The sequence below is a fragment of the Acomys minous genome (assembly GCF_964271855.1).
Source record: "Acomys minous genome assembly, chromosome: 1".
NCBI lineage: Eukaryota > Metazoa > Chordata > Mammalia > Rodentia > Muridae > Acomys > Acomys minous.
In genome coordinates, this window is record NC_140483.1 from 55,882,002 (window position 1) to 55,905,659 (window position 23,658).

Below are 23,658 nucleotides of genomic sequence, written 5' to 3' on the forward strand. Positions count from 1 at the left end.
AGACTTTCAAAAGCCTTGCTCCTCAGGGCTCTCGGCCACCTCTGTGTTTATACGCGCTCACTCCTTCTGTGAAGGAGGTCATGGTGTAGATACAGTCTGAGTTCCCGTGGGCTCCCTGTGGTGAAAGTTACTCCCATTGCTGAACATTGAGAGAGTGGACACTGTACTTGATAACGCTTTAGAGAAAGGGTCTTTGGACAATGGTGAGGATTTGAGAGTCTCATTAAAGCAGAGCCATGTTTGAGCCCTCGCATTGTTATAAGCAGAGACAGGCAGATGGATGCAGACACATGCACTCTTCTCTTGCTCTGTCAAACCCAGGGTGACCTCACTCCGCTAACAAGAAGGACATTACCAGATGGAATCTCTCAACGTTGGACCAGAAGTGTGAGCTGGAATAAACCTCATTTTTCTTTAAAAATAGCCTGTATCCTGTTAAAAAAAAAAAACAAAACAGCAGGCTGATAAAGGTTCTGTACTGTAGTCAATTAAAGATGGCCACCAATCTCTGCTCCTACTTTTGATGTCTGGGTTGGTCTCCTTGGCTTACTTGATCAAAGGAATCCAGCAGATGTGACATTCAGGAACTTTAAAGGACATCTTAAATTTCCTCTCAGGTTTCTTACTGCAGTCTATGAGAGCACTGGACCTCTCTGCCATCCTAGAGTTAGTGTTCTGACTATCAGACTCTGAATGCAGCCCTCCAGACACCTTTGCCAGGTGCCCACCTTGTAAAGGGAAGCCTCCTGGACCCCCTTGATCCATCAGCCTGCCACCAAATGACCATGAAAATGACCTCAGGTGGATGCACACATGCAATAGAAACAACTGGCCAAGCCTTGCCCCAACCCCTGACCCACAAAACCCAGAAGTGTATAAAATGACTGTGTTAAGCCGCTGAATCCCTTTTTTAAAATATTTAAGTTTTCACACATGCACACATTGTATGATGAGTATAGTCCCTCTTTCTGTCTCCTTCCCCCTTTCCTACCTCTTCCACCTTGTGTCAGTGCCCCTAGTAAAGACAGGGGTGTGTGTGTGTGTGTGTGTGTGTGTGTGTGTGTGTGTGTGTGTGTGTGTGTGATGATGATTTACATATTATGGTATTGATATAAAATCTGGGAGCCACAAATGAGAGAAAACACATGTCATTTGCTTTTCTGAGACTGGGCTTAACTCACTATGACGATCTCCAGTTGTATCCATTTTCCTGCAATGGCATCATTTTGCTCTTTGTGTTAACCCACTGCCCTGAGGTGATGCAGTGTGAGGCACAGCTCACTGGCATGGCCTGTCAGTACTCGCCGTGCCTCAGTACAAGGTAACCAGGAGCCTCTGGTGAATAGCTCAGGACTCTGAAAGTGAGCAGGTGGGTTCTTGCCAGATGGGGCAGACAGCTGGGATGAGGAGAACAGGCAATACACTACCTCAGTGGTGGTGTTGATGAAGTCACAAACAGGCTCAGAGCGGGCGTGTGCTGGGGACTGACGTGTCCCTCTATACTCATATGTCGGGTGCCAGTTCCCAACTTGATTATATTTGGAGGTAATCGAGGTTAAATGAGGTCACTGGGGTGGGGCCCTAACCCTGTGGAGTTGGTGGCCTTATTAGGGAAGGAAGAGGGAACATCTCCAAGCACACCCCACTGCACCGGGGGAAGGCCTGGGAGTCCTAACAAGAATATGGCCCTTGGACAAACCAGGAAGCAAGCTCTCACCTGAACCCAGCCAAGCAGACACCCTGGTCTCTGGCTTTCAGTCTTCAGATCTCTGGAAAGTAAATGCCTGTTTATTAAACCATCCAGTGTGTGTTCTTCTACCTTGGTCCAGCCCAACTTAGACTGGCAACTGCCACTATCCCTCTGAGCAGGCCTGGGGTAGGGAGAAGCTTGTTTTCTTCATCTCTGGCCAGCTGCTCTTCTCTGGCCAGCTGCTCTTCTCTGGTCAGCTGCTCTTCTCTGGCCAGCTGCTCTTCTCTGGTCAGCTGCTCTTCTCTGGCCAGCTGCTCTTCCTGTGTTGTCTGTTTTCTCTGACAGGATGGATACCATTCCTCCTCCTCCTCCTGCCGCACCAAGCATCTCCTAGGAGGTATGTAACTAAGCTTAGGGAGTGCCACACTTAGGAAGGGACAGTTGGAGGCATCAGCCCCATTCAGAGCCCAGCAGCCTAAGGTGCAGCTGCTTGTCCTCTTAGTCTCTCATCAAAATGCCTACACTTCTGCCATCAGAGTCATTTAACCCTTCGTGTTCACTTCAGACACCTCGGGGTTCTAGGAGCAAACCTTTGAACAAGTGCCCACAGACTAGACAGGGAGCCCAGTTTCCTCCTGGCCAGTCGCACTCTGTGTGTCACTCCTTCCGTTGGCTTCTGGACACATGGCAGCTGCCTTGGAGCTGTTGTCCAGGCCTCTGTCTCACCCCACTGTTTCCCCACTCGGGTGGGGCACAGAGCAGTTAGAAGCAAAGTTCTTCTTTACAGGTTGGACAAGGGGTGAGTGGGGTTCAGCTGAAGGCCTGTGGAGTATAGGTTGGAGCCGGCTGGAATAGTGTGATTGCGCACCCTCCTTTATTTAGAGGGAGTTGATATGAGCCTGACTTTCCAGCCTTTTGCACTTACTTCCCTTTTCCACTGTCTGTGCAGCCATGGCCTCCAAAAATTAGAATTTGCCTAATGTAAGGATGGTATTGATTGGACAATGGAATTGTCAGACTTTCTCCAAAGATATCAACACTGCCAAAACAGATCCCTGGCTCTCCCCTCCCCTCTGTCTGGGTGCTGGTCTAGTCCTGCCTCTCACTTTATAAGTGCCACCATCTCTCTTTCTCCTCTCTCTCTCTCTCTCTCTCTCTCTCTCTCTCTCTCTCTCTCTCTCTCTCTCTCTCTGCCTTGTCTCTAGAGAGCATGTGAACTCACACTGGAAGCTTGGGGGTCAGGCAGACCTAAAACCCTTGCCTGCGTCTTCACAGCTGTACAGCATGGGTAACTGGGTATTGGTTTTTGTTTTGAAGCATGTCCCTCCCCATCAGGTTTTGAGGAGTTGTATAAGACAGGACACATCAAGGGTCTGGCGATACTGAGAGTGCGGGACAGTGCTATGCAGACTGTCGCTGCTTGGCCGGTTCTTATTGCAACCAGCTCTTCTGTTTCCTTTATCTAGAAGATAAGAAATTGGAGACAGAAAGAGAAGAGGAGAGAGAGAGAGGTAGACAGACAGACAGACAGCGAGACAAAGGGAGAGTGAGAGAGAGAGAGAGAGAGAGAGAGAGAGAGAGAGTCCAGGCAGACTGGGTGAATGGCTTCTTTTCTATCCCACAAGATCAGAGGCAGTAGGCCAGTCAGTTCAAGTGTGTGTGTGTGTGTGTGTGTGTGTGTGTGTGTAGATGTGACAAGTGTAAAAAAAATAACTAGACATTTAGGGAATAGAACACAGAACACAGGTGGTCACTATGCTGGAAACCTGAGTCTTTCAAAAGAACAAACCGGAATCCCAGAACGACCTGTGGACTGTCACCCTTCCTACTCTGTCCACTCACTGGCTCCAGTGAGGGACTTTCAGGACACTGTTCCCTGCCTCCCAGAGTCCGAGAAACTTCTTTAAGGCAAGCTTAAATATAAAGCCAGCTGCAGAGGTCCTGAGGCATCCTCAGGAGAGACAGGAGACCAGACCTGTACCTGTGTGCATGCATTTGTCCCTCAGTGTGTTTGAAGGTACCTGGAGAATGCCAAACTCTCATCAATGCATCAATGGAGGGCATCCCCTGCTCCCAAGGGTCCAGCTCCCCCTCCCACCTGAGCAAGAGCTAGGTGAGCCCAGTTTTCTTTGGGGACCAGAGCATATTTTGTGACCCAGGTGATCTTGAAATGCTCCTCATTTCAGAGATATCAAGATGGTGAGCAGACAACAGTGGCTCCTTCTGCCTCAGCAAGAGTAGTTTGCACAGCCGTGTCTCCAGTGGCAAGAGTGTTGGCATATAAGCCTCTAGCTTGTTCAGCAACCTATGACATAGCTCCACCAGATGTGCTAAGGGAGCCCCCCCCCCCTCTCTCTCTCTCTCTCTCTCTCTCTCTCTCTCTCTCTCTCTCTCTCGTGCGTGCCCTTTCCTGTTCTCTCTCTCACTGTCTCTCTCCCTCTGTCTGTCTCTCTTCGCTCATGGCCCACTCAGGCCCTAATTCCTCTCCCTTTCCCTTCCCTCAGATAAATCTCTCCATATCAGATCTGTTGCCTGTCGTTCTATTTATTTTTAAATCACAACAAGGAGGCTCTGTGGCTCCACCACACAAACTGTTGACAGGGCAGGGAGAGGTATACAAGACTTGCCGGAGCATCCTTCAAAAGGCACTCGGGATGAGGCATCTGTTCCCGACATCAAGGCGGCAGAGCACTGACTAGACAAAGGTCAAGGCTGCCAGTCTGTCCAGCCTCTGCCTGGCTCCCGTTAGCAGCAGCCACCAAAACACACGGCTTCCATGACCATTACGCCAACCAAGGTGGCAACGGAGGGAATTGCACAACACTTTCCATCCCCTAGCCCCGCTCTGGTAATTTTTCTTTCATTGCTCATTCTTTCAGCTTTTCCACATTTGCCTGAGATGAATGAATGACTAGATTCAGGGGAATTTTTTTTAATGTTTGGGAAATGACTACTAGCATTACAGACCCTCTTTTTCCTGGCTTCTCTTTGTTTATGGGCGTAGGGGAAGAATAACTTTCTATTCTTTTGAAAGACTCAAGTTTCCAACACAGTGACCACCTGTGTTCTGTGTTCTATTCCCTAAATGTCTGGTTATTTTTAAAAGCTTGTCACATCTAGACACACACACAACACATACACACTGAGAGAGAGACAGAGACAGAGAGACAGAGACAGAGACACAGAGAGAGAGACGCACACAGACAGAGTGAGACAGAGAGACACAGAGACAGAGAGAGCCTTAATACATGTCCTTTTAAAATGTATGTATCTTGATTGCCAGACTTATGTGCCCAAGAAATATGAGCCTTTCATTTTCTTTAAGAAGTATAATTTCTATTTTGACTCTTCAGTTATTTGGGCTGTCAGCATCCTAGCAAACTCAGGAACCAATCCCACTTCCTCCTGGTTCTGGCTATTGCTAAGAAAGGTAGCCCAGGCAACAGAAGGCAGGGTACCTTGCCTGGGTAGCTGGGCTTTCTCAGTTGTAGGAAGTTATTGTGGGAAAGGACCTCTGTTACTCTAGGATTCCACCACACACTGGGATCAACAGGAAGGATTTCCTGGGAACACATACACAGACACACACACAGACACACACACACACACACACACACAGACACACACACACAGACACACACAGACACACACACACACACACACACACACACACACACACACACACACACACACGGTGTGGTACATCCACTGAAGTCCTTGTTCCTGGGAGCTTGTTTGTTGCCTCCTGCAGCTGTCCTGCTGGTATTTTTGTTATTTTGTTCCTTTTCGAGGCTCATCCCAGCCACTGGCTAAAGAATTGGGTGCAGAGCCCAGGACTCCCAACCTTGTCAACGTCTGCATTCTCTATTTTCTCCTCTTCTCCTCCCCAACGCGCCTGAGAGTGAAGTTAGGGAGGCAGAGGCCGGGGTGTCTTTGGTATTTCTCACCTCAATTTTTGATCTTTTAATCTGTATGATTTAGCAAAGGAACGAAGGCTGGGCGGAGAGATCTTTGCTTTGCTGATAAAGCCCCTTCTGAAGTTTCGGGGAAGAGAACCCAAGTGTAGAATGAAATACCAAGAAGGACCACAAGTTTAGTATTTCAGAAAAATTCCCTTCCCAACATATGGTGGCCATATGCCTATAATTTCCTAGGATAGTCTCTCATTCAAATAATGTTATTCTTAGAAAAGAGACCCTCTGTTAAATCTCCGGCTAAGTTTGTTTTGAACTGCATCCTTCAGCTGGGCCCTTTCATAGAGATACACTAAAAGTGCAAGGGGTACTGAGCTTGGCTACCACTAATATAAATGTGTGTGGAGGTGGATGCATTGTGACAACTCGGGTGTGTCCCTGTGCCACATTAGGCTGACTGGAATAATGCATTTCTCAGAAACCCCATCCAGTGGGAGGGGTGTGGCCCTGAGCACTTCCAGTCCCTGCAGGCTTAGGGTGGTTGGTGGACATGAGCCTGCGCCCCAGCCTGCCATGGCAGCCAACCTCTCAACCGGAGAGTCATGGATGCTACTTGGAGGAGCAATAGCAGTAGCTTCTGTCCTTCCTTCACTGGCTCCTCGCTCTTGTCCTGGACCATCAACCATTGTATCCCTGACTGGGATGTGAACAGTGATAATCTGTTGGCTCCCTGAGTAAGGTGTCCTGAATATAGTTTAAGGAAGTCCTGTGCAACGATTGCTCACACTACAGCCTGGACATACTGTCTTCTCTCACTCTCCGGGTAGCACCAGTTACCTCCGTGGCTTCACCACCCGCCTACAGATCATGCCAATCAGGGTCTACAGATTGTATTCCTCCCCCTGCTCCACACCTATACACCCACCTGCCTGCGAGACAGTTCCACGCGGATATTGAATGTGAAACACCTCAAATTCAGCCTGTCCCCAGACAGCTCATTCACGCCTGCCCGAGCCAGGCCTTCCCAGTATTTCACGTCTCTGTGTTACAGTCACTGCTGCCTCACTTCCTGTACGTGCAGTGGGTAGACGTGAAGTAAAGGAGAACATCTCTGACCCCCCCCCTTGAAACTGTGGGCGAGATTATACATTACGCATTTTCTTGATGCTGAAAGGGGTTTCTGTTTTTGTTTGTTTGCTTGTTTGTTTGTTCAGATCCTGACTGAAAAACAAAATGACCCCTATTGGTTCTTTTCCGTCACCCACTGGCATCCTACCTCACCCTTCACATCTTTCTGAGTCTATAATCCATGGGCACAGACTTACCCTGACAGTTTCTGGAAAAATCTTTCTGGAAATGTTGGGATTGAGCCCAGACTATAAAGATGCTAGGCAAGTGCTCGATCACTGAGCTACAAGCCAGGCCTCAATGTTGTTAGTTCACTGTATGCTGGGCCTTCCACATAAAGGGGTCGATCCTCTTTGCTTACTGACCCAAGCTCAACCAGTCAGCCATCACCCAAGGCTCCCAAATCCATATGGCAACCACCATGGCAGAAAACAATCTTCTGCACCTTGGGTGTGCCTGACAGTCTCCTGTGCACCTCTAATAGAAGACAGATGCCCCAGCCCTGCCTCCACCCAGTGGAGAAAATCCAAACTGTGAGAGCGGAGGCCTCAGGGGACTCCAGGCACACCCTGCACAACTGTAACTGTGTAACTGTAACCACAACTGAAGGGTGTGTGTGTGTGTGTCTGTCTGTCTGTCTGTCTGTCCGTCTGTCTGTCTGTCGGTATCTGTGTGCATGTGTGTCTATGTGTGTTTTCTTACTTCTTTAATGTGTTTGACTAGGAACTCCTTGAATACACAGAGCTTGTCTCAGCCCAGCTCTCTCATCTTCACAGAACCGAGGACACCCCCAAGTCATAACAGCAGGAGTGACCTCGATGCAGTGTTTCTGATGCATCAGGCACTATACTAGCAGGGCTCGGTGAGTATTGGCTTCTTCACTGTCCTCTCATCTTCCCAGTGAGGAATACCAGTAAGCCTATTTATAGACCAGCATATCTGATGACTGAATCATAATTTCTAGAAGGCTGACTGTTTTCGAAAATCTAAGTGTTTTATTTCGTAATATGACTTTATGCTCTAATCAATTCATATTTTACAGCTAGTTAGTGAGCGCAGGTTACAGCTATGGTCTAAGTTCATTTTACTAATGGATATCAATTGTACAAAAGGATGGGTTTCGCTGTGGCATTTTAATAAGTATGTGTAGTTTGGACATACAAACACCATCTTTTTACTCTCCAACTTTAAAAAAAAAGATTTATTTATTTTACATGTATGAGTGTTTTGCCTGTGCGTACGTACGTGGACCACATGTGTGGTGCTTTTGAAGAGGGTGTCAGGTCCCCTGGAACTGGAGTTACAGGCAGTTGTGAGCCACCCTGTGGATGCTGGGAACTGAGCCCGGGTCCTCTACAAGAGCAACAAGTAGTTGTAACCACTGAGCCATCTCTCCAGCACCTGTTGCTCTCTCTCACCTGCCCTACTGATCCCCACTTTTTCCCTAACAGACTTCCTTCTCTCCCAAGAAACATTCCGTGCGCGTCTTTCCAAATCTGGCTTATTTTACCTACCATGGTGCTCTCAAGGAAATGACTGTTCTTCATGGCTTGTCTTCTGGCCCCATTCATCTACGGATGAGCAGCCCAGCTGGCTCCACGGCAAGGCTGTTATGAAGAGTGACTCCACCCTCATGGTAAATACCTGCTGCAGACTGACTTCAGATGCATAGCCAGGACAGGTGTGCCTGGGCCACGTGGCAGTTCTAGCTTTGCTCTTTTAAGGACCCTCCATCTTTATTTTCACAGTGGCTTGCCCTAATGTATATCCCGAGCAACAGTGTATAAGGTTTCTTCCAAGTGCATTACTATGTTGTATGAAAGCAGGGATGATCTGACTTTGCTCCTTTTCAATATATGTCTCTTATTGAGAGGCACTCTGCTGCCTCGTTGCTATAGCTAAATCTTCAAGGGCTGCATATTGAATAAGATTGGTGGGCATGACCATCCTCGTCTCATTCATGAATTTATAGGACATGCTTTTACTTTTTGACGATGTTGGCTATGAACCGTTAGTATGTTGACATGTGGTCTTTCTATAGTTTCTACATGGCTTGCATATCATGAGGGATGTTGTGTTTTGTTGAAGGTTTGTTCTGTTTTGCATCCGTAGAAACAATCACATGGGTTTTTTTTGTCCTTGGTCTATTAGTTTGAGTGTAATCAACCCAACTTGCACCGCTGTAGTGAACCAACTTGGTCACGGTGTGTGGTATTCTGAATGTATTATTGAATTTAGTTTGTTGAAGATTTTTGTGTCTGTGTGGTTTCATCAAAGATATTGGTCTGGAGTTTTCTTTTTTTGGTTGTGTTTTTACTGGGCTTTAGTATAAAGATAATACTGGCTTAAAAGAATGATTCTGGAAGCTTAGCTTTTCTTTCATTTTATAGAATACTTTGAGGAGCAATGGTGTTTGTTTTTCTTTAAAGGCCTGGTAAGATTTCCTAGTGCCTCCTCTGGTCCTGGTGTTTTCTTTGTTGGGAAGTTTTTCATTACCACATCAGCACCATTACTTGTTATTGTCGTGTTTGGTTTTGTTGTTGTGTTTTCCTGTTTCAATTTTCTTAGGTCATGTATGTCTAGAAATTTACCTGTTCCTTCTTTATTCTCCAGTTTACTGGAGTATTCACTTTCTAGATACTCCTCTGTATTTCAGTGGTATCTGTTGCAAAATCCCCATTTTGCCTTTATATTCATTAATTTAGGTTGTGTTCATTTTGAATCATTTGTCTATGAATCTACCAATCTGTTCAGAGAGTTAATTGTTTGTTTCATTGAGTCTTTGCTCATTTTGGCTCTTATCTTCACTAGTTCCACCCAGTGGTTTGGCTTTGACTCGCTCTTGTGTCTCTAAGACGTTGAGCTGCCTGAGACTTTTGTGGCATTTATTTACTTAGTTATTTTTTCTTGATTCTTTTTTTTTTCCAGTTTGCATCCCTATCGCAGCCCCATCTCTTCTCTCTTCCTGGTCCTGCCCTCCCACTCTCTTCCCCTTTCCCCCTCCCCTTCTCCTCAGAAAAGGGGAGCCCCTCACCCCACCAACCTGCCCTGGCACATTAAGTCACATCAGGACTAAGTGCATCCTCTTCCTCTGATGCTGCCCAGGTAGGGGAAAATGATCCACAACCAATCGACAGAGTCCGTGTCAAAGACAGCCCCTGCTCTTATTGCTAGGATGTCATTCAGCATCCAGAGGGTAGCCTGGCTTCTGAGTCTGGTGGGCACACCCAGGTGCTGCTTGCTTCCAGGCAAGAACAGATGGCTCTCAAGATCAAAGGTCTGTTTCTCTTAAGAACAGCTAGAGCACTTTAGGTCAAGGCCGGTGCACTAAGCCCAGGTGTGGAAAGAGCTTCCCGCCCCCCCCCACCTCCCCCAACCCCCACGGAGCGCTATAGTCTAGTTCTTTTAGAATGAGATTACTGGCATCAGAGACTTGAGAGCTCCACAGTCCTGTGAGGATGCCAAAAGTGTTACAGCCCTTTCTTAAGCTATTGTGCTAAGCACGGCAGAGGATGTGAGAGGACACCTGAAACTAGCCAGAAGGCAGGCCCAGTGGGTGATTCATCGGAGGCCAGCACCGAAATAGCCCTGGGGATGCAGCAGGCTTTGATGGCTGCCAAGGCAGCTTCACCATTGCTGCCTTGACTGCCTTGCCCAGCAGTCAAACCCCACGCATGCAGCAGCAATTCTTCCCCAGAATAAATGGAGTCTCTGATGGTCATGGTGGAGGAATGGTGCCAAGTATGGGAGAACAAGCCAGCCAACCTTTATTTGTAGACCTTGGAGTGGGGAGGGGTGTGTGGGTGAATGTGTCTGATTTGCTGGGTCTAGAGATGCCAGGATATTTAATCTACATACAGTGGTACAGTACCTCATTTACATGCAGTAGCACGGGGTCCTAGTATAAGAAGGAGAACACAGTACTTAATTATACCATGGGTGGGGGAAGAACTTCTAGGTACCATTAAAGGTCATTTGCTGAAGGCTAGAATCTCCTTAGCATATGGTGAGGTTTTTTTTTCCAGGAATTCCCCAGGTGTTTGATAAAAGTATCAGGCCTGTAATCTTCCCTGAGGGCTATGTGCTGATCCTTATAAGATCTGGGATTCTCCAGATCAGGCAATGAGAGAACCCCACTGAGAAAGGGAATCCATTGTAATAGACCAAGCTCAGTTGGCTGTCCAGATACAGCAGACCTCAACCTCTCTAACAGAGCCCCACACTAGGGGACCCTCATGAAGACCAAACTGCTCTTTGGTTGGTGGTTCAGTCTCTGTGAGCTCTCATGTCTTTGGTTAGTTGACTCTGTTGGTCTTCTTGTGAAGTTAATATCCCCTCCGTGTCACTCTATCCTTCCCCCGACTCTTCCACAAGTCTTCTCGAAATCCACCTAATGTTTAACGATGAGTCTCTTCATCTGCTTCAATCTGCTCCTGGGTGGAGCCTCTCAGAAGACAGTTATGCTAGGCTCCTGCCTGAAAGTATAGCAGAGTATTATTAACAGTGTCAGGGGTTGGCTCTCTCCCATTGGGTGGGTCTCAGGTTGGGCAAGGCATTGATTGGACATTCCCTCAATCTCTGCTCCATCTTTATCCCTGCACACCTTGTTGGCAGGGCAAATTTTGGGTCAGTGTCCCACTCCCTCCACTGGGAGTCCCGCCTGGGTAGAGGAGGTGGCAACTACAGTCTCCATATCCCTAGGAGTCTCAGCTAGAGTCACCCCCATATCCTCCAGGAGCCTACCCCATGGCAGGTCTCCAGCTTGTCCAGCCCTCTCACCTACCACCTCTGCTCTTTCCCTACCTGATCCCCCCTTTCCCATTCCCACCCCTTTTCCCTCCCAGTCCTCTCTCTTCATCCATTTCTGATTTTATTTCCCCTTCTGAGGGAGATTTAAGCATCCTCCCTCGTTTACTTATTTTCTTTGTTTTCCGAAGGCAGGGTTTTCCTGTGTACTCTTGGCTGTCCTGTACTCACTAGGTAGCCCAGGCTGGTCTCAGTCTTGCAGCAATCCTCTTGTCTTACATTCTCAATGCTCAGGGCTGGGACAGAGGGTGTATGGCAGCATGGTCAATGCTAGGTCTGAGGGTGTAGGGCAGAATGCATGCTCAGTGCTGGGCTGAGGGTGTATGGCAGCGTGCTCAGTGCTGGGCTGAGGCTGTAGGGCAGAATGCATGCTCAGTGCTGGGCTGAGGGTGGATGGCCGAGTGCTCAGTGCTGGGCTGAGGGTGTATGGCAGCGTGCTCAGTGCTGGGCTGAGGCTGTAGGGCAGAATGCATGCTCAGTGCTGGGCTGAGGGTGTATGGCAGCGTGCTCAGTGCTGGGCTGAGGGTGTATGGCAGCGTGCTCAGTGCTGGGCTGAGGGTGGATGGCAGTGTGCTCAGTGCTGGGCTGAGGGTGGATGGCAGCGTGCTCAGTGCTGGGCTGAGGGTGGATGGCAGCGTGCTCAGTGCTGGGCTTAGGGTGGATGGCAGCGTGCTCAATGCTGGGACAGAGAGTATATGCCAGCACAGTCAGTGCTAGATCTGAGGGTACATGGCAGCATGCTCAGTGCTGGGCTGAGGGTGGAAGCAGTCATACCTGACTCCTTGTTACTTTAATGTGGGATACATTGCCACTGCCATAAACTTACTTCTGAAAACTGCCTTTTTGTAACCCGCAGATTCTTGTATACTGATTTTATATTCTTAGTTGACTCTGAAAATTTCTAGATTTCTTCTTTGATTCTTCCAACAACCCACTGACCATTCAAAAGCATTCTGTTTAATCTCTATGTGCTGTACAGCTCCTATAGCTCCTCTTGCTGTTGATGTGCTTTCCTTACACTATGACCTAAAAAGCTCCAGGAGGCTATCCTGATAGTCCTTCCTCTTGTTAAGACTTGTTTTACGCCCTAATACATGACTTAGTCCAGAAACAGTTCCAGGAGCAGCTGCAAAGACTGTGTATTCTCTGTCGATAGAAGCCAGGTAGGCTTGCTCGATCTATGGCGCAGTCTAACTCTGCTGACCTTTTGCCTTGATCTGTCTATCAGTAAGATTGGGATATCACTATTATTGTATTATATTGTTATATTGGGGACTTGATGTCCAACAGCGCTGATATCTGTACATGTATCATCACTGTATCTTTGGTTTGCTTTTTGTTTTCATTTTGTTTTGTTTGGGCTTTTTTTTTTTTTCTCCAGAATCTCCTGAAGCTCACGCTGTCCTTGAACCCACACACAGGGTTGGCTTCTTGCAGACAGTAAACAGCTGGGTCTTCTATTAATTCAATCAACCTGTGTCTTATTTTTTTTTTCTTTCTCCAACACAGGGTCTCGCTATTATAGCCCTAGGGCACACCGGCTGGCCTCATATTCACAGAGACACACCTGCCTCAGCATACCTAGCCCTTAGAGAAAGCAAAGGCTGGAGGCCATTCAGGCCTTGCCCATCCAAGGGTTATCAGCTGCTCAGTGAGAGAGCTGCATCTGGAGCTGGCTGGAGTAGCTTTAATGGCCCCTGCTAATAAGTGCCAGGTAGCACAGAAGTTTTCTGGCTGGGCTTTACTCAGGACCGATGAGTTTGGCACCCCCAGGAGTACAAGAATTCTGTGGCACTCCTTGTCTGGTCTCAGCTCCTCCCATGAAACCTACACAGAAGTCAGGGGGAAAAATTGTACCCTATCAAATGTCTGCTGAGGTCCAGAAACTCCTGCAAGTAATTGTGAGTGCCTCCTCAGTCTAGGGACCCTCTTTAGCTTGCCGTACGAACCACCTACCTTGAGGGAACATCACTTCCACTCTGTACTGTGTCTGCAGCTCCAGTCACACTGAGTGTTTTTCTCCATGAGCTTGCTGATAGGCTTTCTCTGCTGACAAAATGAGCCATCTCAAGCCAAAATAAAGTATAAAGACAGGTTTATTGGGGAGGAGGGTAGCTCTTGGGTGGGTTCATCAATCCCAAGGACTGGGGACCAGGAAGTCACCATGTAGAGAGAGACAGAAAAGGGGGGGGGTTGCAGAGTGAGAAAGTGTGAAGAGAAGGAGAAGAGAGTCGAGAAAGAAACAAAATGTCTGGATTATATAGTAAAGGGCCTTTGCAGGGGAGCAAGCCTGGCTCCTAGGCTGGGAAGTTCAGGTGGAGACTGAGGGATGCTGGGAGAACCTGGCAGCCAGGTCTGCTTTGGTTAAATAGGCACCTCAGCCACTTGCCTCAGTGGTGTTGCCTTGGGTCGCAAGAGCAATGCTCCCTAGCACAGCACGGCAACATCTGCTTCAAGTCCTGAGGGGAAGGAAAATGTAGGAACCGCACTTCCCCCAGTCAACAAGCATGCAGGTAACATTCTTAAGATGGCTCCTCTCTGCGGTACCCACTTTTATTTTTGTTTTTTAACTTAAAGAAATATTTTTTTTAGCAAGGCGTGGTGAGGCACACCTTTAATCCTAATACTTGGGAGGCAGAAGCAGGAGGATCTCTGTGAGGTCCAGTCCAGGCTGGTCTATATGTCACATTCCAGGCTAGCCAGGGCTACCTAGTGAGACTGTGTCTCAAAACAAACAAACACACAAAGAAACAAAACAACAACAAAAGGGCTTTTGAAAGTTAATATGTGGAGAATGTCCTGTCTGTTGGGTAGATCAGAGTAGGGGAGGCCTGGTGGCCCTCAGAGAAAGAATAAGCAGGCTACCAAGATGAGACTTGAAAGTCTATAACCATATAGTGGGGGAGGAGGTCCCCCTTGGTCATAGACCTAGGGGAGGGGAGTAGGGTGAAAGCGGGAGGGAGGGAGGAATGGGAGGATACAAGTAATGGGATGGCAATTGAGTTGTAATCTGAATAAATTAATAAAATTAAAAAATAAAAAAACAAAAGTTAATACATGTAGATGATGAAGTTTGTACTTTTACCTGCTATTACCCTGTCTCGTGCTCTCTTCTCATTGTAACTCTCTTCCCAGTATATTCCTTCATGTCTTTTTTTTTTTTTTTTTTTTTTTTTTTTTTTTTTTAGCTCTGAGCTTTCATCACCTGGGGAAAATCTGAATGCTTTCTAGAAAAGCTCCATGCAACATTACCCTTGGAAGCCTGTATGGTGAACACAAGGATGTAAGCAGAGAGTTGTGGCAATTCCTGTGACCCACAGACACCTGCCCAGCTGCCTTCACACTGATTCCCTGCTTGCCCTTTGTGCTGGTCCTGAGTTCTCCCATAACCTGAGGGCTCCCCCACAGATGCAGGCACCCCCATTGGAGCACAAGAGGTTTACAATAGCTCAGCTGTGCCTATTTCCTAGCAAAACAACCCCTAGCCATCTGAAGGAATCGTGTGCCCTGCCTGACACTTAAAAGCTTTTAGGGCTGTCCCTGGACTGTTCCATAGAGCAGTGACATTGTCAGAACTTAAAGAAGTAATGAACTCCAGGCTTAGATTTCTTGGGTTCACATCTCTACTCTGCCACTCACTAGGTGTAACTTTATTGTCAACTGAAGGAGAGAGAAACCTGTTTCCCAAGTGTGGGATGGTGAATGGTCTTGTGAGAGAACAGGTGAGGTTAATCCACTAGAAGACAGACCACCTCGTGCGGGAGCTTGATTGTTGCCAGCTGAAAAGATTCTGCGAACAGACTCTGGGAGGAGATATATAAATGAGTCCAGAACTGGAGGTGGGCTGTTTGGAGACTTGGGATAGTTTTGGCTGTTCATGGCTGCACTTCAAGACACTCCTAGAGAGAACCGCTCGAGGGAAGGCTTCAGGGTTCTGGCTCCTGCTGAGGTTCCGGGTTCTGGTTACTCCAGGTTCCAGCAGAAGAAATCCTGCTGATTACGCCAGGAGACTCATTCCTCGGAACTGATATCCTTAAGGTTTTGTTATTGTGTTTCTTAATCCTCTTTTCCTATTGTTGCAGTTAGTCGGGTTATAAGTGTTGTACACCCAGTTAATAAGTTGTAATAAAATACATTGCTTAAGAAAACTGAGCCTACAGTCAACCCCTTAACTTCTATGATGCAGTGCCTCCGTCTGTAAAATGGGGACACTAACAGCCTCGCCCCTAGGGCTGGTGTGAGGTATACATGAGTTGATCTGTGTAGTGCAGATCAGGCCACGTCTGCCACACATAGAAGTTATGTGATCCTGTGGTTCTCGTGATCTCACAGGATCTTCACAATATAGAAAAGTAGGAAACAAAACAAACAAACAAAACAGAACCAAAAAAAACTTCCCTTCACAGGAGAGGAAACCAGAGAAGCTAAAATTTGTTGTCAGGCAACACAGCTGACAGATAACCATGTGGTTACTCAAAGCTGGGATTCTGAGCCTCACAAACGTGGCATACACAGCCCCGAAAGCTGGCCACTCAGCACCCCTCCTCCCTTGGCATTCCTGTGGCTTCTTCACACATTCCCCATGTCTCCCAGGAATGTCTGTGTTCCTACCCCAAACCCACTATGGGCATGGTAACACAGCTTCCCCATCTCCACACTCTTCCTGCCTAGTGTCAGGCAGGAATCCCCTGGGAGCCATGCTGAGCTTTGGTGGCAATGCTGGTGGGCACTGCGGTGGCAGAGCCACCCTCAAACACATCTCCAGGACCTGCTACAACTGCCAAGGGCCAGTACAGAGGAGTCTTGTCAGAGGTGAAGACACAACTGCACTGGGGATGTGGCAGAACGGGCTTATGTACGTGTCCTTGGACAAGCTGAGGGCAGAGGAGCCGCTGCATGGGGACCAGATGTTATCGGAGAAGTGGAACAGCATTGCATAGACTATCTGGGTGGGGTCCACAGGCAGGACACAGAGCACAGCAGCTGCCCCTAATGAAGTGTCTATGTGATGCGGACACTGATTACTTCAGGGTGTTCAGGGCTTTGCAGCTCATACTGGCCCTTCCTAGACATCTCAGCATCCAGGGCAGGCACATTATCACCTTTAGTCACAGATGAAGGTCAGGAACTCAGAGGTACTTGCCTCTGACCTCAGCACTGGGCAGACACGAACCAAAGCCAGAGCCCAGGCAGGTCCAGGACATGTATGTGAATAAAGCCGGCAGGAGCAGGCCAGGGCAGGGACAGGCATCCCGCTAGGCACCCTGACGGCTACCAGCTCAGAGTGCAGACCCAGGACTGTGAGATCGTTGGATTTTGCCAGAGAATCTGGAATCTGGGCTTTAAAAATGTGAAATCTCCCATCCTTTAATGTTGACAGCCAATATGTTTTTCTATTGCGCTAAACAAAAATCTATTCCTGGACTGGGCTAGGCTCCAGGATGCCAGTGTGCCAACTTAGACCCACATGTTGCCTCCAAGATTCCAGCAAGGCTTGGATAAGCCCCTAACTCCTTTAACCAAAATTTTAAAAAGATTTAAAGACCTCTGGGATGGGTCAGATAAAAGTCAACACAAAGGAATTATTGGTCAAGGGCTTACATGTCAGGTGTATGACATGTATGACAGATATGAGCTATAATTTGACAAAAACCAGGCAAAAACCACAGCCTCACAGAACACATATTCTACACAGATATACATATATGTTTATGGAATTTCCAGTGTGTTAATAGTAGTTGCCAATTGCTAAGCCAAATTGGGGTGGGGGGAGGGTTTAAAACATTTCACACGAACATTGAGATTACAGAGAAAGTGGTTAGAGGCCCGCTCTTCAGAAGGTAGATGAGAAAGACCTGAGACAAGGAGGAGGACAGCATGTAGAGAGCTATATATATATATATAAAAAAACCAGATACTGCAATAGTCAGGGTGGTGGATGACTTGAAGGAAACAGTGTCATTCAGACACAACAGGATTGGTACCACAAAGGAACTCACAAAGACCATGACAGCATGCACAAGACCTACGTGTTCAAACCAAACAGAAGCCCAGCATGGGGAAGGTGGAGGGCACAAAGTCCCATCCCCTCACTGAGAAGCTATTTGCAATCGCTATTTACTAGGTAAGAGGGAAAAAAAAATCAGTGTTCTCCAGTGGAGTATGGCGGGTGTGTCAACTATACTCCAGGCAGGGTCCATTCTCAGGAGTAGCTGGCCAACACAAAATGGACTCCATGTACTGGGGGGGGGGGGGGGGGAGGGGGATCCCTCCCACGCAGGGAGAGTGGGAGGATCTGAGAGGAGTTGGGGAAGGGAAAGAAAAGGATAAAAATATATTGTATGGAAAACATTGGAAATAAGCATTTTTTTTTTTACAAAAGAAGAAGAGGCATTATTGAGGTGAAATATTATGGGAAGTTTCCCCTCTGGGTCGGCATACCAAGTTGTGGTCTAGAGGTGGGGCCAAGGCTGCATGTCAAGCTAGCAGCTAAACTTGGTAATGTTGAGCGTCTCCCACATGTTACTGGTTTCGGTGGTATGAGAGCTGTGGGATTTGAAGAAGTCATGTAGAGCTGGTGAGGTCTGACACCGTGAGAGGCCAGGAGAGGCCTCTGGTGAAGGCAGCCTCAGATGCAATGGGATTTATGGGTCATGGAGGGAGCCTGAGGCTTGATGCTTTGTAGCAGGCTAGAGTCCCTGAAAAGAGCTGCGGAGAGGGTATTGGCGAAGGTCCAGCCCACATGCAGTAGAGACCCCAGCATATTGGAGAAGCCAAGACCATCAAGGATGGTGGCCCATGATGGCCAGCATGAGTCCATGAGAGAGACACGCTGCATTGGCTGCAGGGGGCAGAGCCTGAGAACTTGAGCTGCCCAGGTCTTTCAGAGACCAAATGATGGTAAGGAGGTCCTAGATGTCAAGCACTGATTTTTTACTTTGCTGAAGTTTGGTTTTGCTTACATTGTGATTGTGCCTTTGTTTTTCCCTCTTGAAGCAAGAAAGCAACTTTAAAAACAAAAACAGTCACCCATAGGTATAAGACCATGAATATTATTTTAGAGAGACTCTGAACTTTTAAAAAGACTTTGGATATTTTAAGGAAATTGAGGGTTTTCTTAATTTTTAATCTAGTGTCTTGCCTGCATGTGTCTGTGTCCCGCATCCATGAGTTACAGATAGTTGTGAGCCACCATATGTGGGTGTTGGGAATTGAACCTGGGCCCTCTGGAAGAGCAGTCAGTGCTCACAAGCACCATGCCATCTCTCCATTCCCCAAGATTGAATATTTAATGTCTGAAGGTTGAAAGCCTATGGGATTATTTTTAAAGTTGGGATATTTTATATTGTAATATTAGTATTAATATAGGAAATGCAAAGGAATTGTATAATAGTGTTTTCCTGTTGAGTTAACAAGAGGGCAATTGTCCTGGTGTGCTGATGAGTGTTGTTTTGGTTTGGTTTGGTTTTGCCAACTTGACACGAGCCAGGGTCATCTGGGAAGAGGGAACCTCGATTGAGAATATACTTCCTCCAGATTGGCCTGTAGGCGTATCTTGGGAGCATTTTGTTGATTACTGATTTGTGTGAGAGGACAGAGTCCACTGTGGGCGGCGCCATACCTGGACAAGTAGGCCTGGGTTCTATAAGAAAGCAGGCTGAGCCAGGCACGGGGAGCAGGCCAGTCAGCAGCAGCCTCTGTGGCCTCCGCTTCAGCTCCTGCCTTGAGTCTCTGCCTGACTTCCCTTCATGACGGACTACAACTGCACGCTGAGACCAACCCTTTCCCCTTCAAGTTGATTTTAGTCATGGTGTTTATCATGGCCACAGAAATCTAGCTGAGATACGTGGCGTGGGAGTTTTTGTGGAGACAAAACTTCTTTACTTTTTACATTTTTTTTATGTGTATTGGTGTGAGGGTGTCAGATCACCTGGAACTGGAGTGATAGACAGTTGTGAGCTGCCATGTGGGTGCCGGGAATTGAACCCAGGTCCTTTGGAAGAGCAGACAGTGCCTTTAACCACTGAGCCATCTCTCTTGCCCCTTTACATCTAATCTTTATATGCAAAATTTTCAACATCATTAATATCCCAGGAGATTAATTAAATTAACACTACAACGAGTTATCCCTCACATCTGTTAGAAAGGTCTAGAACCAAAAGATGACAGGCAACAGGGTCCAAAGGGAAGAGAAAAGGGAAGCCTGTACGGCGCTAGTGGTTTTATAAATTAGTGTAGATGGGTGATTCTTTTATCCTAAATGCCTGGGACCATAAATGCCTCAGTGTTTTTTAGTTTGTTTGTTTGGGTTTTGTTTTTGTTTCTGTTTTTGTTTTTGTTTTGCTTTGTTCATATGAAATCAGGTTTCTTGGAGAAGGGACGCTGTCTGAACACAAATCCACTCACAGCTCAAACACACTTTCTGTGCTCAGCCTGAGGTGATCTGTACCATAGCTGTAATAATTTCGTGCTTGGAACAGTTTCAAGATGACATGGAACTTGCCACTTGTAGCGTCACAGCAGTACTAAAATGTTTTAAATTTTTAGCATTTCAAATTTGGGTTATTATTGTCTCATTATTGTTGTTGTTGTTGTTGTTGTTACAGTGCTCTGCCCCCCGTGTATGCCTGCCTGCCTGCCAGAGGAGGGGGCCAAATTTCATTACAGATGGATATGCGCCACCATGTGGTTGCTGGGAATTGAACTCAGGACCTCTGGAAGAGCAGGCAATGAATGCTCTGAAGCACTGAGCCATCTCTCCAGCCCCAAATTTGGGGTTTTGAATTAAGGGTGTTCAATCTCAACCATGGTAGTATTGTAAGTATAAACAGTGTGGTATGGAAGTTCCTCAGAAAAATTCAAAATTAAACCATCCTGTGATCACCAATCCGTGACTGGAAATGAAATTGGTGTCTGCGTAGACCCTTGAATTCTCATGCTCCCCGCTGCACTGTTCCCAGTGGATGCAATGTGGTTGAAAACACAGCTGAGGGAACTGCTGAGCACATTCTAAGTGGCATTATCACAAGACATAAGAAATGTGAGGCGTTCCCACATGTCCTGGGTCAGTGTATATAATATATCAAAATATCATTCCGTATTCCACAAACAGGTATAATTTCATGCCAAATTTAAAAGAAAATGAGGCTGGGTGGTGGTGCATGCCTTTAATCCCAACACTTAGGACGCAGAGGCAGGCAGATCTCTGAGTTCAAGGCCAGTCTAGTCTATAGAGGGAGTTCCAGGACAGCTAAGGCTAGAGAGAATACCCCTGTCTCAAAAATAAGAAATAGGAAAGGGGTAAATTCATTCATCCTTCAAGCATTCCACAAGCATGCAGTGAGGTTGCACTAAGGATCTCTCCCCTACCTATGTAATGTATTTAGATTTGTGATTTTAAAAGAACCATTTATTTTGTGGGTGTATTTATGTATATCGTGCCTACAGAGGCCAGAAGAGGACATCAGATCCTCCTAGAGCTAGAGTTACAGGCAGTTGTATACTGTCTTACATGGGTGCTGGGAACAGATCTTAGGACCTCTGGGAGAGCAGCAAGTGCTCTTAACCACTGAGCCATCTGTCCAACGCTATAGATGCTGACTTCTGTATCTTCCTGAAGGCTGAGGCTCCAGGAGGGAAGGCAGTCACCATGTCTGCTTGTTTGGCAGATCTGAGTGCCGGGAATGGCTGGGTCCTGGGAGCCTGGACCTCAGAGGGGCTTTACCCACTGCGGCATGGCGGCTGAGGACCGCCACAGCCTCGTTCTGAGCTCAGGGAAGAATCAAGGGACAGTAGAGTGGGCAGCAGGGAAGGGAAGTGAGGAAGGGGTGAGGAGTGAGGGGCAGAGGGCAGAAGTGGGTGATGAAAGAGGGGGGTTGGAGCTGGGGAAAAGTCTGCATCCACAGCAAACAGGGCACGAGGGCCTCACTCCCCAGAGCCATCCAGCCGCCCTGCCTCTAGCAATCCAGCCACAATGCCTCTGTGAACCTGTTTTGGGGGATGGCTCTCTCCATTTTCCTCCTCCCATCTGCTCACTCCCCTCCATGTCTCTCCACATCCCTTCAGTCTTCCTCGCAGGGGTGCTTGCTTGCTCAGAAAGCTGCTGCTTCCGCGAAGAGCCACATTCGAGTCACACTGATGATGCTATGGCCTTAATGACGATACCCTGCCGTTTACCCAGCAGCTGCGCCCCAGGAGCCCAACATCCCCTTTAAAGCCAAGTTTGTCCTAAAACCAGGGACAGTGTCTGCCCATGACAGCCTGGGTCTCCAGGAAGGATGCGAGACAGACAGAAGGAAGACTTTCCCGATAGGGCCTTTTCATTTGGAAGAACTAAGCTAATGCTGACTGGGAAATGCTTAGAAGCTGGAGAGCCTTCCTGTCTGGGTGCTCTGTGGATGCAGAGCCACCGTCCTGAGCCATCCACCCCAGGCCCGTCGCTTTGTAGCTCTACAGCCGTTTGTTAAGGCCTGGCCCACGAGGCAGACAGCGGAGCTGCCAGCCACCTTCCAAAACATGTTGTGCCTTTCTGCCTTCCTTCTGTGGCTTGGCTCACCAGGCCTAAAAATTCCACACACCTGGGGCGGGCCAAGTTGGGACGCTCCATCAATAGCATTGCTCTTTCCAGCCCGAATGCCCTGAAATTAGCGAAGGGCTCATCCAGGTAGCACACAGCAGGAGGACACCATGGGGAAATGGAAGGCCAGAGAAAGCTCCTATAGCCTGATGAGGGTCCATGCGGTAGAGAAGTGGCTGGCTTGAAGGGGAACAGTTGTGCCCAGCTCATAGCCTGGGGCCAGATCGCTCCTGGCTCAACTTTGTCTTGCCGGAGCCAAAGCCAGTGTAAACACTGTGAGAGAAACATGGTGTCTCTTGGCAGGGTTGCTCCCTAACAATGCTCTGGATTCCTTCACAGCTCTCGCCAGTGCTTGCTGGAAAAGGCATTGACCTTTCACTCTGACCATCGGCCAGACGGCCGCTGTCTCGGTGGCCTCAGATTGTCCTGTCCCAGCTGTCAGTCCATGCTTGGAGGCTGGCTTGCTCCATAGGTCCTTGCTACACTCCCTGGGCACTGACTGGGGTGAAGGGATGAAGTTGACATAGCTCTTTCTTCCCCTGTTACTACCATTGAGAAATGCTCAGCCTCACAGGGGGATGAGCAACCATAACAGGAGCCTCCAAGGAGTACAGCTCTAAAGATGGAGGGTGTCTGGAGTCCAGGAACAGCCCCTCACAAGGCTGGGAACAAAGTGTCTGCTCAGGGTAGGTCATATTTGTAAAGGAGGCAAGATGTGACGTGGTAAAGGACAGTGATTTGTGAGCCCCAAGTGGGAAAACATATACATTGCAGGTTAAGGGTTCTGTTTGCAGCTAAGACAGTTAAGTTCCTGCTTGTCCTATGTTTGACCTATCTGCACTGGATGTGCTTAATCACGTGTGGGAGGGAGGCTCCCGGGCAGGAAATACGTCAGGATGTTTTCTTGCCCCGATTAGGCCTGATGGGGAAATGCAATGGATTATTGGTTTTGCCTTTTTAAGCCTCTTCAAAACAGACACTTGTGACCATTTCCTGGGAACCCATCCGGCCAGTATATGATTACAGCTTGCTTCAAATCTGGCTCAAAATTGTAGTAGTGGTCTTATTCTTGACCGTTGGAATTAGCGGGCTCAGCTCTCTAGAGACCAAGCCTAGACATGGGGCAGCAGTGACAGCTACAAAGTGGCTATGACCTCTCTTTCCTCTGACTCAGCTTACCCAGTGTCACCTACCCCAAGCTCTGCAGTGGCCATTGTAAGTCTGGAGGTTGTAGCAGGAGCCAGGGCCTGGCCCACAGGCAGCCTGAACTTGCTGTAGCTTGCAACTCACTTGGTTTCCTTGACCCTTTAGGCAGAACAGCCTTGGGGGAAGCTCATAGCCTTAGAAGACACAGTGTACCTGGGTCTAGACATGGCTGTGACACTCAGATCAGAGGGAGGGTTCCGCTAGAGACCAATCAGGAGACAGCAGAGCTGGGCAAACAGGCCAAAGGAGGGAGAAGCATGCAGAGGCCTCTCTAGGAGTGCTGTTCCTGGCAGGTGTGAGGCCCCCAGATCATGGGTCAGGTGGCCTTTGACAAGGCT

General features: G+C 47.9%; 1 long non-coding RNA gene across 1 annotated transcript; it reads left to right on the top strand.

Annotated features, from left to right (window-relative positions):
• The first annotated feature begins 7,377 nt into the window (after nt 1-7,377).
• LOC311593537 lies at nt 7,378-14,856 on the top strand. The gene is made up of 3 exons (XR_014777740.1): nt 7,378-7,594; nt 8,184-8,368; nt 14,727-14,856. It is a non-coding gene; the product is annotated as an uncharacterized lncRNA (long non-coding RNA).
• Nucleotides 14,857-23,658: the final 8,802 nt, after the last annotated feature.